Here is a 22,768-nt window from a genome sequence, read left to right as displayed (position 1 = left end):
ATATATGTATTATGATATATCACCACATTACATTATTAATCATGTATTATATTTTTATGACAGAGTTGTACTATGTTATTCTAGGGTGACTACAATAAGGCTTTTTTGAGCCTGATTCTTATTCTGATGCCGACTTCTCCAGAAGATGCTGCAGTCAATCAACCAAGAGCATCTTTGGTAGAACTAGGAAAACTTTGTGATTAAAATCCAGAAGGTATGGGTCAGAGAAGGATATTGTTTTATGGCCAGAGGTTATTATTCTTTCCTGATTTCCAGAACTGTGTGTGTGTGTGTGTGTGTGTGTGAAAGAGAGATGTTTATGTAGTGATATTGTAGGACTTTTTATTTTCAGGATTTGGGGAAGCAATTGGGTGAGATAATCAATCAAAATTGGTGCATTGAATCTACCAGAGTTCTAAACACATATTTTGGGATTTATTGTGTTTAAAAAAATCCTGAATATTTTGTCATTGAATTTCACTGTGCTGTGACCTTGTGCGGGGAAGGGAAGTGTCCTAATGGGGCCAGAATTACATGTAGATCATGAGACATGGGTTGTCCACCTGTGATACAAGAGGCATACGCATCAGAAAGCACCATCTCTTGTTTCAGAGAATAACTTCAGAAAGAGAAATCTCCACGTTCTTAGTTGGGGCTATATCAATCTACGGTTGAACTACACTGTGGGCTGGTAGAGATAAAATTGTATCTTCAGAAAGACAGTCAAGTTCCAGACATGATTAATTCTGTTGTCTTGACATTTGGGGGAGACATGCAGAAATATTTAAATGATTCCCTTTGTTATGGCTTTGCTTCTTGCTTTCATTTCTCTTCTAAGAATAATATGACCTAGATATGAAGATATACATTTTTATCTTTTGCCTTAGTTATTTCTCCTGCTCCAATTATACCACTACTTTCCTTTCTCTTCCCTTCCTGGAACAAAATCTAGCTGAAACAACTTAGCAATGAAGGCAATTTTTTATAGCTTCTTGTCTCCCATTGCTCTTGTAGAATAATAATGAGCGTGTGAAGACCATCCTGTTTTTTGATTTACAAGACACTCCGAAATCTCTACTGTGGGTTGAGCCCAGAACAGGAAACAAAAATTATAAATCATTAGTCCTCTCAAAATCTCCAAAGGGCATTCCGACAGGGAGGGAGAACCCAGAGTTCCTTCAAGTGATTCCTCCAACAAGTTTGTCACGCCGACATGCTGGCTGGGTCTTGCAAAGAAATCTTCTCCATCTGTCTCATGGTCTGAATAACATCCTTTTGATTTATGGCACTGTGGCTTGGTGCAATAGCAAGGCGGCTGTGTCAGAGCTTAGGGACTGCAGTGTCAGGATTCGGTGACCTGTTTCTTCACAGTTCTGAGGGAAAGATAAAAACCTTGTTAGCTTCCAACTAGCATCCTTCTTAGCCCGTCTCTCTCTGTTCAGTCCACCCTATCCATGTGTACAAATCAGTTCTAGGGGGAATGCAGATTTGCTTTACAACTGCACTGTTTGCTTAACAGCCGCTGCGGACCGCCATGTCCATTAAATAACTGCCACAGAGAAGGTTGTAAAATTGGGCCAGTCATTTTACGAGGGTTGCAACGTACAGCCATAATGGGCAGGCCCAATTAGAGTGGTGTGTCGAGGACTTAAGTTTCCTTAAGAATTTAGATGAATTGTTCCCCCACTCCGAGCACCAAATATGTTAAATATACATATATATTTATTCAGCAAGAAGATACGTTTGCATATGTGTATTTAAATGCAGTATCCGTAATCTTCCCCCCCCCCCAAGAATGCAGGAACATTTGGATTCAGAGTGGAAGCCATTTATGAATGAACTCAATCAAGGTGGCATAGGATGGAAATATTCCAATGAAGGGAACAAATTCCTTGAACTCAGCACTGCCTGTTTCTGAGCAGGACTGTGCACAACAATAAAACCATTCAATTTATTAATGACCTGCTCCTGAGAGCCACCATTTAAAAGAACTCTCTATTGGATGGTTAGCTTATTTCCAAACCCATTATATCTTTTATTTGCTTGCTTCCAACTGAGACCCACTCTGTTACTGTCAGTAATTCTCACACGTAATCTGACGCCGGAAGGCACGGCCTCCCAAGTTTAAAAAGATTGGTCGATATCATTACCACAGTTGCCCAGAAAAATGTCGTGACACTCCGGAGCTATCCTTGACAGCAGGCTCCCATAAAGCTGATTTAAGGGCTCAATTCTTCGAACACCCGGAGACAGTGGAAAACACACATATGCACACAGAGAGAAAGGGAGAAAGCAAAGAACAACCCCCCCCCAAAAAAAACCCAGCTGAAGTTCACAATGACTTCGTCAAGTACAGCTTCTCTGCAAAAACTTTTACTCTCCATAGCTTCCTTAGCCAATTTTGCTCAGTGAATTAATTTTGTCGCAACTCTTTCAGCTCATCCTCAGCTTACACTCGTTCATTTGGTGGCTGTCCACCAGTTACAGGGGCACTGGAAAAAAGTGACTTTATGACCGTTTTCACACTTACGAGCCATTGCAGCATTCCCACGGTGGTGTGACCAAAAATTTGAATGCTTGGCAACTGGCTCATATTTATGATGGTCGCAGTGTCCCGGGGTCAAGGGATCCCCCTTTGCGAACTTCTGACAAGCAAGGTCAATGGGGGAAGCCAGGTTCACCTCACAACCTTTGTTCCTAACTTAACAACCGCAGGGATTCACTTCACAACTATGGCAAGAAAGATCATAACATGGGGCAAAATTTATTTAACAACTGTCTTGCTTAGCAATGGAAATTTCGGGCTTAGCTGTGATCATAGGTTGAGACTATCTGTAGATACCATCTCCCCATGTGTGTGTTCTGGCACTATCATCTACTTTGACCATTTGAGAAAACTGGGCATAATTTTGAGTAAGGTTGTATGGAATTGAATGGGGTTCCTAGAGTCTACTTCCTGTAAAGATAATAATAATAATAATAATAATAATAATAATAATAATAATAATGAGGAGGAGGAGGAGGAGGAGGAGGTTGGAAGGGACCTTGGAGGTCATCTAGTCCAGCCCCCTATCCAGGCAGGAAACCCTATATCATTTGAGACAAATGGCTGCCAGTCTCTTCTTAAAAACTTCCAGTGTTGGAGCATTCACCGCTTCTGGAGGCAGTTGTTCCACTGGTTAATTGTTCTAACTGTCAGGAAGTTTCTCCTTCATTCCAGGTTGCTTCTCTCCTTGATTGCTTTCCATCTGTTGCTTCTTGTCCTGCCTTCAGGTGCTTTGGAGAATAGCTTGACTCCCTCTTCTTTGGGGCAGCCCCTGAAATATTGGAACACTGCTATCATGTCCCCCCTTGCCCTTCTCTTCATTAAACTAGACATTCCCAATTCCAGCAACTGTCCCTTATATGCTCTAGCCTCTAATCCCCTAATCAACTTTGTTGCTCTTCTCTGCACTCTTTCTAGAGTCTCAACATCTTTTTTACACCGTGGTGACCAAAACTGGATGCAGTATTGTCAAACCCATGCCCTTTTTTTCTGGGTACATTTAGAAATTCTATCTCCACCTGCAGAATATAGAAGGTGCAGATCTTGCATTAATCAGGATCCAAAGAAATGGTGCGTACCTCTTCAGTTTGTGCAAGGTGATGAAGGAACAACAACAATGGAGATGAGATATTGGTCATAATGTGCAAATTCATGACAGACTAGTATCTTGAGATCCAGATCTTGGGGGACCCATATTAAAAAGAAAAAGATTGGTCTAAGTAAAAGCACCTCCTTGTCATCTCAAATGGCCTTCAATCTATGAACAAATCTGACTTCAGCAGGCTCACATGATTATTCCTACATCAAATGTATTTTGTTTTTGTTTGGAAAAAAACCCCCTAGATTTTGAAGAGAAGGTGCCTAGTCTATGCAGAAATCGATTAATTTGTAAAAATTATTACTATAACCATTGCAAGAACCATTATAAATGGTTGATGCAGGCATGTAGTGCAGCATAATGAGTTGCTAATGTACAAAAATGAAAATAAGAGTGCAAGAGAAAGGAAAACTGCATCTCTCAGACAAACTAATCAAAGCTACTTTAACAAATATATTCAGTTATTCATATTTAAATTGGGTTATTTTAACATTAAGAATACCCTCAGAATGAATCATGCAAACTAGCACAGGTAGCCCAAATGTCTAACTATTTCTCTAATCAAAACTCCTGGCAATAAAAATGCTGTATAGGATGATATTCAACTGTATAGGATGGTATTCTGCTAATAGAGTTGATTTGCAGAATATTGAGTTGCAAGCCACCAAGGAACATAATGGATTCTCTCACATGAATTCTGGAATAAGGGGAACAAGCAGTTCCCATCTTAATTTCCTGCTCTGGGAAAGCAACAGCTGCAGGGTCTGAATTCTAGGGTGGGATATTCAAATCTCCCCTTCCAGGCCAGTGTCTTATCTCTGATCTAGGAGAGAAGAATTCAAGTAACCTTATGACCCACCTATGGAATGTTGTCCGGGAGCCGTAACATTACAGCTGAATAACCTAAGTGGGAAAGTCTTAAAACAAAATCAGTGCTTTTGAGCACACAGCAGGTATGAGGAAGAGCAGGAACCAATCTCTGTTTCCCCCCCCCCCATAGCTTCCTGAATATTAGGGATTTCAAATATGTCCCCTAACCTCAAATAGCATCCTTTTCAGTAGGACCTTGCAGGATTTTCAGAAAGGGAGGGAGGGAGAGAGGGGCAGAAGAGGGAAGGAAATATGGCAGCAAGGGGGGATGGGGAGGGAGGGAAGGAAAGGAGGAGGAAGTGGTAAGAATGGAGGGAGGGGAAAGAAGGAGGGGAGGGAAGGAAGGATGGAAGGAGCAGGGAAGGAAGGAAGGAAGGAAGGAAGGAAGGAAGGAAGGAAGGTAGGTAGGTAGGTAGGTAGGGCAGCAAGGGGGGTGGGGAGGGAAGGAAAGGGGAAAGGAGGAGGAGGAAGCGGTAAGAAGGGAGGGAGGGAGGGAGGAAGGAGGGAGGAAGGAAGGAAGGACTATAAAAATCTGCCACTTTTCCATGTAGTTCCGGGGTAACTTGTCTTTCCTTCAGTTGCAGGAGCGCTCTCCTTGGTCCTGATCTTCAGTTTCAGGTTCCTCTACAGCAGTGATGGCGAACCTTTTAGAGACCGAGTGCCCAAATGCAACCCAAAACCCACTTATGTATCGTTGGGTGCTGGGTGGGCATGGCCCATTGGGTGGGCATGGCTGCGGTGGTAACAGCAGACTGGGTGGGACTAAAAAGTTCAATCAATCAATTCCAACTTTGCGAGATCTTTTTTTTCCCCATGAGAAGTTGAAATTGATTGAACCTTTTTTTTTTGCACATGGCGGCAGAGGCTTAAAGCGAAAAGGTTTTATAAAACCCAGCTGAAGGCCTAGGACTGGGGCACGGGCGCACGTGCCTACAGAGAGGGCTCTGGGTGCCACCTGTGGCACGCGTGCCATAGGTTCGCCACCACGGCTCTACAGCAATTAGATTGATTTTCTCTTCTTGTGATTCTTTGGGTTTATTACCTTTTACAAAACAAATCACTGCAACTCAAGCAACAGTTCTGTGTTTCTGCCACCTACCATGCCAAGAAGTCTTGCTGTGTTTTCAGTTTCCTACTGAGAGTGTGTGATTGGGATGAGGCCCCCCACAAGAAAAGGTCAACAATGTAATGCTCTCGGCTAAGTCTGCCCAAACTCCTGGAAATAGCCAAAATAGAAACAACTTCTGGATTCTTGGCCCTAGAATGATTGCTTGCCTCTCTCTCCCCCGCTCCTTCTGTTATCTTTTTCTGTCTTCCTCTTCTTTCTGCATTTTTTTATTCAAATCTTAAATTGAGCCATATGGTGCTACTGCTATTTAAATGGAACAGAAATTTGCCAAAAAGCCTCGTGGTAAGTAAAGACCTATTGATCTGAATTCATATTAACTGTATCAAGAAATAAACTCCCACTTTCCTAAGTGTACAAAGGGCTATGTTGGCATGGTATCCCCATGCTAAAAAGAATTCCAGTTTAATATATTATTATATTTGTTCACACAATCAGCCAGCTGTTTAGACTGGATTTGGCATGTTTATCTACCTACTGAGTCCTTCCCAAGGACCTAGGATAGGCAGACGTTGATGTTTGATGGTACTGACACAGGATGTAAGCTCTCCAAATAAAGCTGCCTTTTGCAATTGACCGACGGTGACTTTGTCAGTGCCACCAATGATTTTCAAGTAGTGCTCCACTTGTTTATTATTATTATTATTATTATTATTATTATTATTATTATTATTACTATATTTGCTTTCTTTTGCAATAGCCCTTCTACTTCTCTTTGCAGGTCTTTGTATTTTGTGATTTTCTGCAGTTCTTTTTCCAATGATACCTTTAATATTATTAAATAATGTCTGCCTATCTCAGGTCCTTGGGAAAGTATAGATGGACAGAACCATCAAAACCAACTTAACATCTTACTGACTGGGAGACTAGCCATAACAAATGTATATGCTGCCCAGTTCCACAGGGCATTTTACTTGAATAAACCCCTCCTCCTCCTCCTCCTGGCTTAGAAAGCCCCTGCTCTATTTTTGTTCCGAACACATTTTCAATCCAATGGCGGGCTTCTCCTTTTTGCACAAATAGTTCTGCTTTACTTTAATTATGGCTTTAAAAATACGAACAAACATTGGGAAGCCCCAGTGGGCTGATTTTGTAATACAAGCACTTTTGGAAATGATGGGACTGTAATTATATACAGCAGAAAGAAATATTTCTGTGCGTATTCATCCATCCATCCACCCATCCATCCATCCATCCATCCATCCAATTTGTGTGGGTGATCTTCTGATGAAAAAGTGTCTCTGGACAGCATCCAATAAAAAAAATAAAAATAAAAAAAGTTTCCAATGTGTTCAACTCGTTCTAAGCAAATCAGGCGCCTCAATGTTGATTCAGCCAGAGTTTCATTCCATACAGAATTAACCTTGTGAACGCTCAAGCTTCCTCCTTCCGTTATATATTCAAGATGGACAATATTTAATATTTATTTGCTACGTATATGTAGGGATGTGGGTCTATACATATGTTGTTCATAGTATGTTTAGGTGTGTGTCATGTATGTGTTTCACTTTGAGAGCAACTAAATTTCATTTTTGATGTGTGCCATCATGCCCACAGTATAAAAATGACAATAAAGGTTATCTTATCTCTCTCTCTCTCTCTCTCTCTCTCTCTCTGTGTGTGTGTGTGTGTGTGAACATAAACTATTAGGAGTTTGGCTCAAATAATCTGATCCAATCTAGTTCCATAGCACACCCTGTTTATCCAGCCGAGTTGAAGAAAAGCATAGAAATAAGTTAGGAGGGGGGAAAAAAACCACAACCTCCTATCGCCAAACACTGATTCGATTGCTTGAGAGCGCATTTCCAGCAGCTGGTGTGTTTCTTCTCAATGCCGGCCGCACAAACACGATCACACAGCTGCAGCAGGTAGAGGTTTCCATCCCCCTCCCTAGGTAAGCCCATGGCTGGCTGGGGAATTCTGGGAGTTGAGCTCCACACATCTTTAAATAGTTGCCAAGTTTGAGAAACACCGATTTTGACCACCGCAAGCAGTTTTTCTGCCCCCCCCTTTCTCCTCGGGACGCGTCGGCGGTTAAACAGAGCGAGTCCGCTAGGGGGAGACAGGCCGAGGACCGGAGGAGTCGAGGGGGGGGGTCCCGAGTGCGCGCGCGTCGGGGGCGGCTCCAGCGCTCGGGGCTGGCCTGGGGGCGGTGCGCGGGCGGCAGGAGGGGGCGTGGCCGCGGAGGGCGGGGCCGGGTTGACGCGCGGCAGGGCCAGGCAGTGAGTATAGGCTGCGCTGTCAGGCCGGTGTCAGTCTGATGAAGATTGGCATGCAGGTAAGCTGTCATTCAGAGAGCCGGGTTGCGGCGCGTCGCAGACTCGCAGGGGCGGGCAAAGCGGGCTGGCGCTCGCAGCAGCAACAACCAGCCGCTGCTCCTGCTGCTGCTGCTGCTGCTCCAGCAGCCGCCAAAGGCTAAGCGGGCACCGGCCGCGAGCGAGCCTTGCAGCCGGGGAGGAAGGGAGGCGAGCGGGGCTTGCTCTTCGGGGCTGTTGCTGCTGTTAATGCTGCCGCTGGCTTCGGTCCCTCCCGCCTGCCTCGCCCGGAACTTTTGGCTGCCTTTTAAGCCTTTTGGAGGCGAGGGAAGCGGGGCGCCCCCGGTGGGGCGGACGGGCCGAAGGAGTCGCCCAGCGGACAGGGACAGGGCAGGCGAAACGAGTCCGGGATTTCGGCGTTGGCGGGGTGTGTGTGTGTGTGTGTGTGTGTGTGTGTGTGTTGGGGCTGAATTTCCAGCGCTCCGCTGCAGGTGGGATGCTGGTGTCGGGGAAGCCGGGCAGGAGACGCCGGAGCGGCTGGGCTTTGGAAGCAAAGGGGACCCAGCCGGGGGTGGGTGGGGGGAAGCGCTGGCCCGGCGAGGGGGTCGAGTTGCTTGGCGGGGGGGGGAGATGGAGAAAGGGGCGGGGAGAGGGGGCTCCTTGGGGGAGTTTGCGAGGCGGAAGGCGAAGTTGCGGGAGACCCGGCGGGCTCCGCTCAAGCCGGCCGGGAGCCCCGCGCGTGCCCAGGCACTGGAGCTACGCCATCGGCGTCCGGGCTTCGGAGGGGGAAGGACTCACTCGCGGCCGCCGCGGCTCCGGAAGGCTCGGAGAAGGCGGGCGGGGGGGGGGGACAGGAGAGCCGCCGCCTAGCCGCCTTTGAGAGCTTGGAAGCGGGCTGGCAGGGGCGGGCTTGCGGTGGCGGAGGAGCGGCGAGGATGCCGCGGGCGATCCCGGAGCGCTGACCCGGACTGTCCCCGAAGCGAGCGCGAGGACGGGGAGTCCGGGGAAGGTGGGAGGCGCGGACAGGAGCGGCCGGGGGCGGCTTCGGAGGGGCCTGGCGGGCGGCGCGGCGTCCACTTTAACCTCGCCGTTGAAGCCGGGCGAGGCGGTCCCTGGTCCGCGCATCAGCGGCGGCGGCGGCCTTGAGACAAGGCGAGCCCGGCCGATGCGGAGGAGGAGGAGGAGGGGGGAGGCGAGAACGGAGCGGGACTTGCAGCTGCTTCTCCCGGACGGAGGAGCCGCGCAGACGAGCCCGGGGCAGGAGATGGGGGGGGGGGGGAAACCAAACGGCCGCAGCTGGGGCTTTGTTGGCCGGAGCGGGAGGGGACCGGCAGCCGGACTGGGGCTCCGAGCCGGCCTTCCCCCGCCGCGAGTTCCACACGCGGGCTGCTCCTTTTGCCGGGGAGACAAAGGGACGCGCGTGGTTCTGCCCGCGGGCTCCGGGGGGAGGCGGAGGGCCAGCGGAGCTCCCCGTCCTCGCCTCCTTCGCAGCTTTCCCGTCCCCGCCGGGGCGACTTCTTCCTCCGGCTCGCCCTTCTCCGGCAGCGCGAAAGGCCGCCTTCCCAACTCTCCCTGGCCGAAAGCGGGCGGCGATCTCGGAGGCCAGCCAGGCCGGCCCGGCGTACTTCGCCAGGAAAGGCGCGCGCCGTGCTACGGCCAACCGGGGCTCTCGGCTGCCCACCGCCGGCGCGGCTTCTCCCCTTTTCCGGCGCTCGGAGGGAACCCGCGGGCGGCCCACGCGGGTTCCCGAAATGCAGGGAGAGGAGAGGAGAGGAAAGCCGAAGCGGCGCTCCCGGCCGTCTTGTATTGCTCGCCCTTACCGAAGGGGCTGCTTTTGCTTCCCTGCTAAGGGTGAGATTCTCCGTCGTTAGAAAAAAACCGACCGCTTTTAATCCGGGCAGAAGCTTCTTTCCCGTGTGAACGAGCGTGGTTGGGATCCCTTTGAGCAGCTGGAGGCGCCGTCTTTGCTCCCAGGTCGGGTGGCTCCGCAGATTCGGAGAATACTATTTCCCGGGATCGTTGATTTGCTGGTCTTATGAAACAGCCGCACGGTTGTAAACTTACAAAGCAAAGCCTCCTGATTTTTTTTCGATAGAGTCTTCATTAGGTCGGTTCCGACTTTTTTTTCTCTCTCTCTCTCCTTCTTGTCCTTCTTCTCTCTCTCCTTCTCTCTTTCTTTCCTTCTCTTTCTCCTCTCTCTCTTTCCTTCTTCTCCTCTCTCTCTCCTCCTTGTCCTTCTCTCTCTCCTTCTCTCTTTCTTTTCTTCCCCTTCTCCTCTCTCTCTCCTCCTTGTCCTTCTCTCTCTCCTTCTCTCTTTCTTTTCTTCCCCTTCTCTCTCCTTCTTGTCCTTCTCTCTCTCCTTCTCTCTTTCTTTCCTTCTCCTTCTCCTCTTTCTCTCCTTCTTGTCATTCTTCTCTCTCTCCTTCTCTCTTTCTTTTCTTCCCCTTCTCTCTCTCTCCTTCTTGTCCTTCTTCTCTCTCTCCTTCTCTCTTTCTTTTCTTCCCCTTCTCCTCTCTCTCTCCTTCTTGTCCTTCTCCTTCTCTCTCTCCTTCTCTCTCTCTTTCCTTCTCTTTTTCCTTCTCTTTCTTCTTCTTCTCCTCCTCCTCCTCCTCCTCATCCCTCTAACGGTCGGTGGCTTCTTCGGCCGCGCCTTTGGTTGTCTTTCCGAGGAGCCCCGAAAGCCGCGCGTGATGACCTCCGAGCCCCCCCCCCCTCGCCCTAGGCAGGGCAGTAGCGTAGCCACAAATTGCATGTATGGATTTGCGGTAAGTTAGTGATGAAGCGGAGGGGAAAAGATGGTGCGGGGGGCTGATCCCCGGCGGGGCTGAGCAGGAAAACCGACAAGCCGGGTTTTTAATAAAACAAAAGCGAGCCTGTATTCCATCACGCTTCCTCCCTCCCCCTTGGAAAAGTACCTTGTCTTGATTTACCGAAAATGGTTATCCGGCCCACAGACCTGCTGGACTTTTGAGCCGGTAAATCTCAGCAGGCTTGGATGGATTGAAAAGGGACTTGAAATGCACAGGAAAGAAAGAGCCAAGTGAAGTTCTAACGAAAGGTCACAGCGCCTCAAATGCGCAGAAAGAATCCCCCTCCCCCACTGCCTTTCCTAATTTGTGCTGTGTATTCTTTTAATGAAGGAGAAAACTTTCCTGGAAGTCTATGAATGAAAGCTATGTGCATTTGATGGGGTAGCTTAACTCTTGTGTTTGTTCAGATGGGTGAGTTCTTTTTCCCTTTTCCCTCTTGCCCTTCTACTTCCCCTTCCCTCTTTCCCTTTCCTTTCCTCCCCTTCCCATTTCCCTCTTGCCCTTCTACTTCCTTTCCTTTCTTTTCCTGTCTTGCCCTTCTACTTCCCCTTCCCTCTTTCCCTTTCCTTCTTTCTTTTCCTTTCCTTTCCTCCCCTTTCCATTTCCCTCTTGCCTTTCTACTTTCTTTCCTTTCCTGTCTTGCCCTTCTACTTCCCCTTCCCTCTTTTCCTTCCCTTTTTTCTTTTCCTTTCCTTTCCTCCCCTTCCCATTTCCCTCTTGCCCTTCTACTTCCTTTCCTTTCCTTTCCTTTCCTGTCTTGCCCTTCTACTTCCCCTTCCCTCTTTTCCTTCCCTTCTTTCTTTTCCTTTCCTTTCCTCCCCTTCCCATTTCCCTCTTGCCCTTCTACTTCCTTTCCTTTCTTTTCCTGTTTTGCCCTTCTACTTCCCCTTCTCTCTTTCCCTTCCCTTTTTTCTTTTCCTTTCCTTTCCTCCCCTTCCCATTTCCCTCTTGCCCTTCTACTTCCCTTCCCTTCCCTGTCTGGCCTTTCTACTTCCCTCCCCTCCTTCCCTTTTCCTTTCTTTTCCTTTCCTATTTGGCCCTTCTATTTCCCCTTCCATCCTTTCCCTTTCCTTCCTTTCTTGGGCTTTCTAAACACTTCCTTTTCTTAAGTCCTGCCCTTCCTCCACAGATGTCAGGCTTGTTTATAGCAGCCCTTGGAGACAGGCTAGCTAGCACCAAGGGAGCAGCAAGACCCCTGCTCAGAGCAGATTTCCTGGCTGAGAGCAAATCTGAACAAGAGTTTCTAAATCTCAGCAACTCCGTGGCTACGTTACACAGCCTTTGCGTGCCAACTTTCAGATGGACTTCTAGTGAAAATAACAGAGAAAGATGATCTGGTCTTGGAGTTTGCCTGGGGTGATGATCCTTCTGAATCTGTCCTCTGCAACAAATGTTCAGGATGCAAAGTATTTTTGAACCAACAAATGCTGCTCTCCTAGAAGATGTAGCTGCTGTTGATTTGCTTCCCATCAAGTTGTGTTCACAAAGCAGCTGAACCTGAGTCCATTAAAGGCTTCTCAACTGCTTCTCCTGTAACTTGTTAAGCTTGGTTCCTTTGACCCTTTGTTAGAGTTGGGGGCGAATCTTTGCTTTGATTCATTGCATTCTACAAATATAGAAAAAAGGGGTAAAATCAGTAAACAGCTTAGGGTGTGAACCTGGTCACTGAGTTTGCATGGCATTCTAAACTATGGTTTAGCCTCTGTAATAGATCCTAGTTGATGGGTTGATCTGTCACTTTATCAACATGTTTTATCTTAGCATGGAAATGGGAGGTGGGTCTTCTGGAGATTCAAAGATTAGTTTTTCAGTGAACTGCCAGAGTATATATCCTATACAGAGAAATGGTGACCTACTTTCTACTCCCCAACCTATTTTTACAGCACAGGTATTTGCATTTGAGAAACTGAGAGCAGTAAATGCTATGGTATTGAGGAGGACAACGGTTGATGTGGAATCCATAGAAAATGCTTATGTATAGCAACAAACATCAAATATAAGAAGAACTTCTTGCCCATGAGGTCAAATCTTCCCTTCTTGGCCAAACAAATGTTTTGGAATTAAAACTATATGCTTGTGTTTCCTAGCACCTGTTATCTCTGATCCTGAAGGTTTCTTGTTATGGCTTCTTAAGTCAGTCCTAACTCCTGGTGACATTTTTGTCAGTGGTCACCAGTAGTTTCTTCCTAGTTCTGAGAGAGAATGATTGGCCCAAAGTCAACCAGCTGGCTTTGTGCCTAAGGCAAGGCTAGAACTCACTGTCTCCTCGTTTTTAGCCTTATGCTTAACCACTAGACCAAACGGGCTCTTTTGATGCTGGAGATAACTTACAGCAATTGGATATAGTCACCATTGGAAGTCTTGAACTGGTTTCAAGTCTTTTAAGTCACCAAAGCTTCCTGCCAATGCTCACTTTGTGTTGTTAATGCTACATAATGGTGTACCAAGCTATTCTTCAACTATACCCATTCAGTAAATTTCACCTTTTTTTCTCCATAGTGGTGGTACCTTCATCCTTTCTTTGCTTTAGGGCACTGAAACCCCTTGTTGTATTAGAGGGAGAAGGAAGCACAGGTGTAAAAGGTACTGCTGTTGTGATTATAAAATAATTAAATGGGGGGGGGGTTTCCAACACTAGCAATAAACCAGGCAGAGTTGACTAGTTATTGTGGCCTCAGGCAAAATGCTAGGAAACACAGCTTTTTGTCCAGTTGGTTCAACTTTAGTTGGATTGAATAACATCATAAGATTTATGGGCCTATAAATTACCAAGCAGTAAAGCTGCAACAAGGAATGGTGTGGTTCTGTATGCTGTGCAAGAGAACATCAAGAGTTCAGACAAAGGGCGAAAAGAAAGTCAACAAGGCTGGTTAGGAGACCAAAAATAAAGTCCTAGGAGAGTGAAAGAGTTGAGTATGTTTAACCTTGAGAAAAGATGTCAAGGAGAGGAATATAATAGCACTGTAACTTACCTGAAACATTGAGGAAGGGAGTGATCTATAGGTAGGAACTCATTACTGCAGGATCAACCCAGGGTTTGGGTAACAGAATAATGATCTTGTTCCAAGAAGGCAAGTTACAGTTGAATGAGGAGGGAAATGGTAGGAACAGTTTGACAGTAGAACCAATTCTCAAAGAAGGTGATGATGAATCTTTCAGTGAGATGTTCAAGCAGAAGTCAGTTCATCCATCCATCCATTCAACCATCCATCCAATTTCTATGGCCACCCAACTCACATATGTGACTGACAGCCAGTTGGTTTCTTTTAAGGATAAAGAAATTGGGACCTTCCAGCAATTGGTCCTACTCCTGGTCTTTCATAGCTAGATGCAAGTAGGAAAAGCCTCTTAGACTGGAGGGAGCATATCATCTCATAAAGAAAGGTCCAAGAAGACAAGATCCTGGAGTTGCTCTTCCTAGGAACCATCTTAAATGTCCATTCTGGAATCAGTTTCTAGATGTAAATCTTCCAACTAGTCCTTCAAACCAAGTGTTTTCAACATGGTGCCCTACAGAAAATGGCCTTGTTTCAGATCTGGATCATCCCAATTACAGCTTAAAAAATTTCTGGTTCTAAGAATTTACTTCTGGAAGCCCATTTTGAAGCTGCATGGCCCAGGATAAGATCTGGTACTTTAGAATCATTCTGTTTCAGGATGTTCAAACGCTTTACATCCCTAATAACTTCTTTCAGTATGGTTTTAAAGTAAGAAATTAAGAGGGCAAGGCTTGGTTTAATGTCTCCCCATTTTCTTGCATGAAAATAAGATCCTTAAGAATTTGCTCAGCTCTCCTGTTAAGACAGATATAGATCACATTTCCTTTTTTTATTTTTTTTTTATTTAAAAAGTTTTATTGATAATTAACAAAGATCCCATTTCTTGATATAATTGATGACCGGTAATTTTGTATTCCAGTTTATTTAGCAAAATATAATATGCCTGTTAATTATTTCACAGGGGAGAAATGTCTCCTGCGTCCCTCCCCTCTCCCAACCTGCAAAGAATAACACTTCAGTGTGTTCCATAGTAATTGCAGATTTTTTTTTGGCTTGCAAACAGTCATCATCCTTTTTTCAGTATGTAATTACCCAGGTATGTAGATATCTGAAGAAACAGGAGGGGAAAGTTTTCATGGAAACTCTGGGAGTGGCTCACGCTTGGGTTTGTTTCGCAGGTTTAGACAATAAAACACAATTTATAAATAGTTTAATAAAAAACGCAGTGGCATTAACATAATTACTGAGGTTGCAAGTTTAGCTTTAGCAGAGCTTGCTGGGAAAGTGTTGTGGAAAAAAGTTGTGTGTGTGTGTGTTATTTGGATTGCAACAGTGCTGGTTTTCTTCGGTGTCTGGTTACAGGAACCTTCCACGAAGGACCTTTACGCAAAGATCTGTCTCACTGAATGCACATCCCTCCATGTAACCCTAAACCAAGCAGGATATTTTAAAACTGAAGCAGTGAAGATTAGATTAGGTCTCCTTCAAACCACTCTCCTCTCTTCTGTTATTATTTTTGGCTGGAATGTGGGGGAAGGCAGCTGTCTCTGACAAGGGTCAGAATGTCAGTTTGGGTTTCAAGGGTGGGTGGGATTCCTCCCTCCTCCCTTGTTTTTCTTTCGTCTTTTCTACAAGTCTCTTGGAAAAATCAGGGGTGGGATGTTGGTCTCTCCCTCGAATTGAGAGAAGACCTCGCACGGCACGATACAAGGAGAGTTGATCTCCGCTTGCAAAAATTTGCAACCGGAATTGCTGTAATAAAATCATGACTGAAGTCCACACACTGTCATTTTAGTTTGCATTTGCAAGCTGCTTGAAGCGTTGAATAAACAGAAAAGTGGGAGATACACAATAAACAAAATTAAGCATGATAAATGCTGCATGTGTTCGTGAAGGCACAGGAAGTTGAGATCTACTCAAAGGGTCTATGGCAGGGATAGGCAACCTTGGCTCTTTTATGACTCCGGGGACTTCAACTCCCAGAATTCCTGAGCCAGCCATGCTAGCTCAGGAATTCTGGGAGTTGAAGTCAACGAATCATAAAAGAGCCAAGGTTGCCTACCCCTGGTCTATGGAGATTCTCAATCATCCAGGTCATGGTTGTCCCAAAGATGCTTTTTTCCAAAGTCAACTGGACTTTGTTTTTGAAGAAAACGAATGTCCAGTTTCCTTTGGAAAAAAGCATCTTTGGGACATACTCAAAGGGAATGTATTGATTCAACCTCCAAAGTCTCTATTGCTCATCCTCTTAGTCCCTGAATAGGAAGGATAGAAGTAGGAGGATGTATTCACTTGAATCTAATCAGAGGGGCCTCTGGAGTCATCCATCTTCACAAAATCAAACTGGTTGGGCAAGAAGGACCCAGATTTTGTCCCTAGGATCCGTGGGTATTTATCAACCTCCCTGAAATACAGACCATAGGTGTAATATTAGAGTTTCCAGTTGCAAGAAGTTTTACAAGTGTCTTCTCCTGAATCACCTTAGAGTTCCCTGCTATACATCTTGTTCTGTGCAGGAGGATCTGACGTGAAGTAGCAACTGGAACTTCTTGGTTTATCCTTTGCGTTTGCCGATTAAATGCCTCTATAAGGCTGAAGTCTCTGTGTAGTCAGGTAGCCCAAGACAACAGGGTTCCTTATCACATATTTGAGGGGCTGTCACAGAGAGGAGGGGGTCCACCTATTTTCCAAAGCACCTGAAGGCCAGACAAGGAATAATTGATGGAAACTGATCAAGGAGAGATTCAACCTAGAAATTAGGAGAATTTTTTTTTATTAAAAGTTTTACAAATTACAATATAAACCCACCCATCACCTCCCCCACTCCCCCACTTCCCAGAGCTGATTACAGGGTAACAAATAAACAAACATACTCTAGCTAACATAAACCAACTAAACTATCAATCAAAACCATAATACACTTTAACTCCTTCTCAAAACAAATACTAACAAATTAAGACAAAAATAATAATACCATTAATACTATTAATAATTATCTAAAATCTATTCAAAAGCAAGATAATACTTTTCAGTTTCATACTTCTTCTGAATATAATCAATCCATCTTCTCCAAACCATAATATATGTTTCTTGTGAATGATCCTTCAAATAGGCGGAGATTTTCACCATTTCTGCTAAATTAGACACTTTAAGTATCCATTCTTCCAAAGTAGGCAATAAGTTTTTCTTCCAATATTGCCCCACCAATAATCTTGCAGCAGTTATGAAGTTCAACATCAAATTAGTTTCTTTAACATCCAAATCCAGAAATCAGGAGAAATTTTGTGACAGTGAGAACAATCAACCAGCAGAATAGATTACCTTCAGAAGTTGTGGGTGCTTCATCCCTGGAAGCTTCCAAGAAGAGATTGGACTGCCATCTGTCAGAAATGGTGTAGGGCAGGTACCAGGCCGTGACATGCCAGCAAGCGGTCCACACAAACAAGCAAAGCCCCATCTTGCGAGATGCAGGCAGCACACAAAACCACACACTCTCCAGTCCACGGGAAAACCTCTCTCCATGGAATTGGTCCCTGGTGTCCAAAAGGTTGGGGACCTCTGGCGTGGGGTCTCCTGCTTGGACAGGGGGGTTGGACTAGATGACCTACAAGATCCCTTCCAACTCTGTTATTCTATTTATTTATTTACATGCACCATGCAGCTTCCTCCCAAGTGCATCTGGATAGACCTCGCACACAGGGAAGTTGTAGACAGAAGTTTCTAACAGAGCAGCTTTATGGAGCAGCTCCTGTTCAGTGAATGCACACAAGCCAAGTTGGACAACTATTGTCAGGGAGGTTTCGTTTGGATCCCTCTACTCAGCAAGGGTTTAAACTCATTTGTGTTGTGATGTTCTTCCTTCCCTGAAGCAGATCTGTGCTTATGACTGCAGAATTAGTGCTCCTCATTTGAGAGTGAGATAATGATGCCCAAACAGATTGTATAAAGGTTCCTTCACCAGGAGATTTCCCGAAAAGGTCTGCGTTTTATTTCCAGAAAGCAAAATAAAAAGGCAGTCTGCTGCTGCGGTATCTTTAATAATGTAAAGATCTTTCCTTGGCCCTAAACACAACTGATAACCCTTCTGCTTCACAGTAGTTTTAGTTACAGCTGGGTAGATTTTTCCAAACCCAATTAGTGTTTGCAGAAGGAAGGGAATGATGGATTATTTTGGACTGCTAATTTAGATCAAGATTTGGACAAAAGGATAAAATGCAGAGGTATATGATGAGAAGCCAGTGTAAACCCTTGCAAATTGAAAATAATGCAAACTGGCACGCTTTTGCATAAAGATCTTTGATTTAGGCTATGCTTTAAATTTAGTACATAGACATACCTAACATACTGTCAAGCGTAGAGTACAGAAGACAAGAATAAATGAAATTAAAAGTGCTGAGATAAGAAAACATAGCTAAATCTAGTTTGTACCATATTCACTATATCTTTCCATACTTTTCTGTTCCTTCCTTCCTTCCTTATTTCCTTCCTTTCCTTCCCTGCTCCTTCCTTCCTTCCTTTCCTGCTCCTCCCTCCCTCCCTTCCCTTTCCTGCTCTTTCCTTCCTTCCTTCCTTCCTTCCTTCCTCCCTCCCTCCCTCCCTCCCTCCCTCCCTCCCTCCCTTGAAACCTTGATGTGTTAAAAAGCAGTAGGATCAGTGGCTACAGTCTCTTACATTTCAAGCCAGAACATTACACTATCCTCAAATGCAAAACTCACTCAATAAATGGGAAAATGGCCTATTAAAATGCCAAGTTGGGTTTGTATCAATCTCAGATTCCTTCTCAAGGAACTTCTATATTTCACTGGAATCAAACTTTGACTGCATTAATATATAGAATCAAATATAAAGTGGGTAATAAAGAGTTGTACTCTCATCAATTTATTTTTCAACTCTGTAAATAAGTGCACAGTATATCATCATTAGCGTACATCTGTTAAAACATGCAGATTATCCTTACATATTTTGGTAACTGGCGTTTTTTATAAAAATTCCAGTTAGAAATACATTGAATTCCACATCTCAAGGATCCTTTCAAAAAAACAGAGCTTTGGTGCTCTGATTCAGAGGCTAGCTTTTTGGTTCAAATGGGTTGAAAAGTAGCAAGAATTCTCCTTCTGATCTTTTATATCAGATTTGAAACAGGACCACCCAGTTAGGCTTCTAGATGACGGTAAAGAGTTTTCTAAGGTTTTGGAGCCATCTAGAAGCTGTCCAGATCTTTGTAGCCTCGATATGATACCCTATCCTAAAACTGAATCTCTCCAGCTTTGCATAAATGCCATAATAGCTACATCACATTGTATCTTATCTAATGAATGATGAATAGGTAACTTTTAAAGAATAGAATAGAATAGAATAGAATAGAATAGAATAGAATAGAATAGAATAGAATAGAATAGAATAGAATCTGGAAGGGACCTTGGAGGTCTTCTAGTCCAGCCCTCTGCTCAAGCAGGAGACCCGGCCTATATACCATTTTAGACAAGTGGCTATCCAGTCTCTTCTTAAGAACCTCAAGTGATGCAGCACCTACAACGTCTGAAGCAAGCTGTTCCACTGGTTAATTATCCTCACTGTTAGGAACTTTCTCCTTAATTCCAAGTTGCTTCTCTCTTTGGTCAGTTTCCAACCATTGTTTCTTGTCCTACCCTTTGGTGCTTTGGAGAATAATTTGACCTCCTCTTCTTTGTGGCAGCCCCTCAAATACTGGAATACTGCTATCATGTCTCCCGTATTTTTTCTTTTCTGTAGACTAGCCAAGTCCTGCAGCCGTTTTTCATGTTTTAGTCTCCAGGCCTTAGTTGCTCTTCTCTGAACTTTTTCCAAAACCTCAACATCTTTTTTGTAGTATGGTGACCAAAACTGGCTACAGTATTCCAGGTGTGGTCTTGCATTTGGCTTCTGCAGGCTTTCTTCTGGAAATATTAAAAAAAATGAGCCTAGTTATTTAGAGAAAGCAGCTACCATTCTATCTATCTATCTATCTATCTATCTATCTATCTATCTATCTATCTATCTATCTATCTATCTTTTTTTAATCTAAAAGACATACATTGTCTAACCTGCATTCCTTAAAATATAAATGAATCTTCATCAAATAGACATTTATCTTTAAACACACATACTTGTACACATAACTGTAGTCCCACTTTAGCAATTTTCTCACTGGTATATTCTCTGGGGAATTGTTGTGTTTGCTATGAAATGTCTGAACAAGGTGTTAATAGATGTAGGATGAATGCATTATTTATTTATTTTTATTTATTTAGCAAGTTTATATCACCAACCATCTCACAAAATGAGACTCTTAAGTGGGTACGATACACAAATACATCCATGCAAATTGTACTCCGAGGAACCACAGTGTTCCATGTAGAGAGCATAATAGCTGATGACATATATTCTGGACCTTTGATCTCGCAACTGGTAAAGGTTGATCTTGACTCAACATCTTCTGATGTGTCAGGATAGACTAGGGACTATAAGAGAGCCAGTTTGGTGTAGTGGTTAAGGCATCAGGCTAGAAACTGTGGAACTGTGAGGACTAGTCCTGCCTTGGGCTCAAAGCTGGCTGGGCAATCTTGGGCCAGTCACTGTCTCTCAGCCCTAGGAAGGCAGCAATGGCAAGCCAAGAAAACTTGCCAAGAAAACTGCACTGACTTGTCAAGGCAGTCTCTGAGAACAGGATACAAATGAATGGAAGGAAATAAAAATAGAGCATAAGGTCCTAATCTACAGACACGGCAGGAAAACACTCTTGTCTGAAACCATGACTCTTTAGATGTTGCTGAATTCTCAGCACTTCCTGAGCATGGCCAATGGTGGAGAGTACTAGGCACTAAAATGCACTCACATTTGGAAAGTTGAACTAGTGGCTCTGTTTTGTTAACAGTCAATTTAATAGATATAGGAATAACTATCCAGGATATTTGATGGGCTGTGGTGGCGCAGTGGTTAGAATGCAGTATTGCAGACTAATTGTGCTGCTTGCCAGCAGTTCGATCTTGACTGGTCAAGATTGTGTCAGCTTTCCGTCCTTCCGAGGTCAGGGTGGTGAGGAATCAAAATTCCCACTAGAATAAGATAGATAGATAGATAGATAGATAGATAGATATCAATATTTGGGAGCAGGAATTGAGATATATTGAAAATTGAATTTTTTAGGATTTAATTTCTTGATCACTTCTGCTCTTCTAAGAGAATAAAAGGGAATAAACAATGAATGCATAAGCAGCACTTAATACATATTTTAATTCTTTTTTGGAAAATATTAGCTATTCCTCAGCCCCAGTTTGGATTCAGCCCTGTACCACGGCCATTGGGAATAGAACGGTGTGAATTCTTAGCTTATAGACAAGAAATCCACAAAGGAATGCAATTTTTTCAAGCATCGGGTTTCTATGTTAAGCCAAACCCAAACCATACATTATCACGTAGTACTTACAAAGGTGAGGCCAGCTATTATAGTTTATAAATAGTGGGAGAATTAGCTGGGGAATTCTGAGGGTTGAAGTTCACATATCTTAAAATGGCTAAAGTCAAGAAATACTGGTGTTTTGTTAGAGAGAGAGGATGGGTGTATTATTTTAATGTCGCTTGTATTTTATTAGATTTGCTGTAGTGTAATAAACAAGAGGATACATTTTTGTCACTGTACTGTTTGAAGGAAGACCAACTTAGCGACACTCCTAAGAGAGGGGAAAGGGCTGGGAAATCACAAAATCTGCATCATGTTTCAAATCGTACAATTTAAGTATTTCAGTTAAAGGGTGAAAGCAAGTACATAAGACTAGGGCGTGCATTGTGATATCATGATGTATGTTACAATATGTTTGCCTCATTGGGATATGTTATAAAGTACCTATCATGACATCACTAGAAATGACGTCTTAGCCTAAGCTGCTACTACAAGTAGAAGGATTTTGAAAGAAGAGGGAAATTGTTATAGAAATAAAGTGGGGAGGTAAAGGAGAAACTATTTTCTGTTTGATATTTTCTTTCGGTGATGAATTCAGAATAACAAGAGTTAGAAGGGACCTTGGAGGTCATCTAGTCCAACCCCCTGCTTAAGCAAGAGATCCTATACCATTTCAGACAAATGGCTGTCCAGTCTCTTCTTAAAAACTTCCAGTGTTGGAGCACCCACAACTTCTGGAGGCAGGTTGTTCCACTGGTTAATTGTCCTAACTGTTAGGAAGCTTCTCCTTAAATCCAGGTTGCTTCTGTCCTTGATTAGTTACCATCCATTGCTTCTTTTTTTTTAACAAAATTTTATTAAATTTATATAAGTGAGGAAAAATAGGAACAATACAGGTATGGTAAAGGGAGGGGTAAAAGGAAAGGGGGAGAGGAAGGAAGTAAGGAATTAGGGTAAAATAAGGATAGGTACAATCACATATTTCAACAAACAAGCAACCGTCTGGATCATAATAATAAGTAAATATCATATTCAACCATTTTTAACAAAGCTTAAATTGTAACATATTAAAAACAATTAGTAAACAAATATGTTGATCTATTAAATAAACACTACTAGTAAAATCTCAAAAAAAAAATAAATCCTAACAATCAAAAGTAACAAATGAAAATCAGCAAATCAGGAAAAGTAATCGTATCATCAAAATGTTAGTTAGAACTCGATTAAAAATCAGTCAACTATTCTAAAATATTGAATCCTTCAAATTCTAACGTGTCTCTAACCATTGATAAAATTTTTCCCAAGTTCTAAAATAAATTGAGTCATCTTTTTCTTTCATTTCTAATGTTAGTCTATCCATTTCTGCACACTCTAAAATTTTGGTAATAATAATCTGGTCAGATGGTAGATTCTTATTTTTCCAAAATTGGGCAAATACTATCCTTTCAGCAGTTAAAACATGCAATATCAAGTAGTCATTCTCTTTGCCATAATTAGGTCTTCATATTCCTAACAAAAACAATTCTGGTTTAAATTCTATTTGTAGTTTCATAATCTTTTCCAACCATCTATGGATCTGAGACCAATATTTCTTAGCGATAGGGCATGTCCACCACCATCCATTGTTTCTTGTTCTGCCTTCAGGCG

At 43.8% G+C, this 22,768-nt stretch overlaps 1 protein-coding gene across 3 annotated transcripts in view; it reads left to right on the top strand.

Moving 5' to 3' along the window:
- The first annotated feature begins 7,843 nt into the window (after positions 1 to 7,843).
- Positions 7,844 to 22,768, top strand: part of PKNOX2 (PBX/knotted 1 homeobox 2) — a 271,719-nt gene continuing 256,794 nt past the window's right edge. The window contains exon 1 of one of the 3 annotated variants that reach the window (XM_039356443.1): positions 7,844 to 7,918. The gene's annotated coding sequence lies outside the window, so the exon portion shown is untranslated. Of the gene's footprint in view, positions 7,919 to 8,763; positions 8,905 to 9,622; positions 9,747 to 22,768 lie in introns of those variants that run through there. The other 2 variants (XM_039356444.1, XM_039356442.1) reach the window with 2 other exon arrangements.

The sequence above is a fragment of the Crotalus tigris genome, unplaced genomic scaffold (assembly GCF_016545835.1).
Source record: "Crotalus tigris isolate CLP2741 ecotype Arizona unplaced genomic scaffold, ASM1654583v1 scf7180000018825.4774228, whole genome shotgun sequence".
In the NCBI taxonomy this organism is placed as follows: Eukaryota; Metazoa; Chordata; class Lepidosauria; order Squamata; family Viperidae; genus Crotalus; species Crotalus tigris.
Note: the sequence above shows the minus strand (reverse complement) of the source record. Positions and strands in the feature narration are given on the sequence as shown.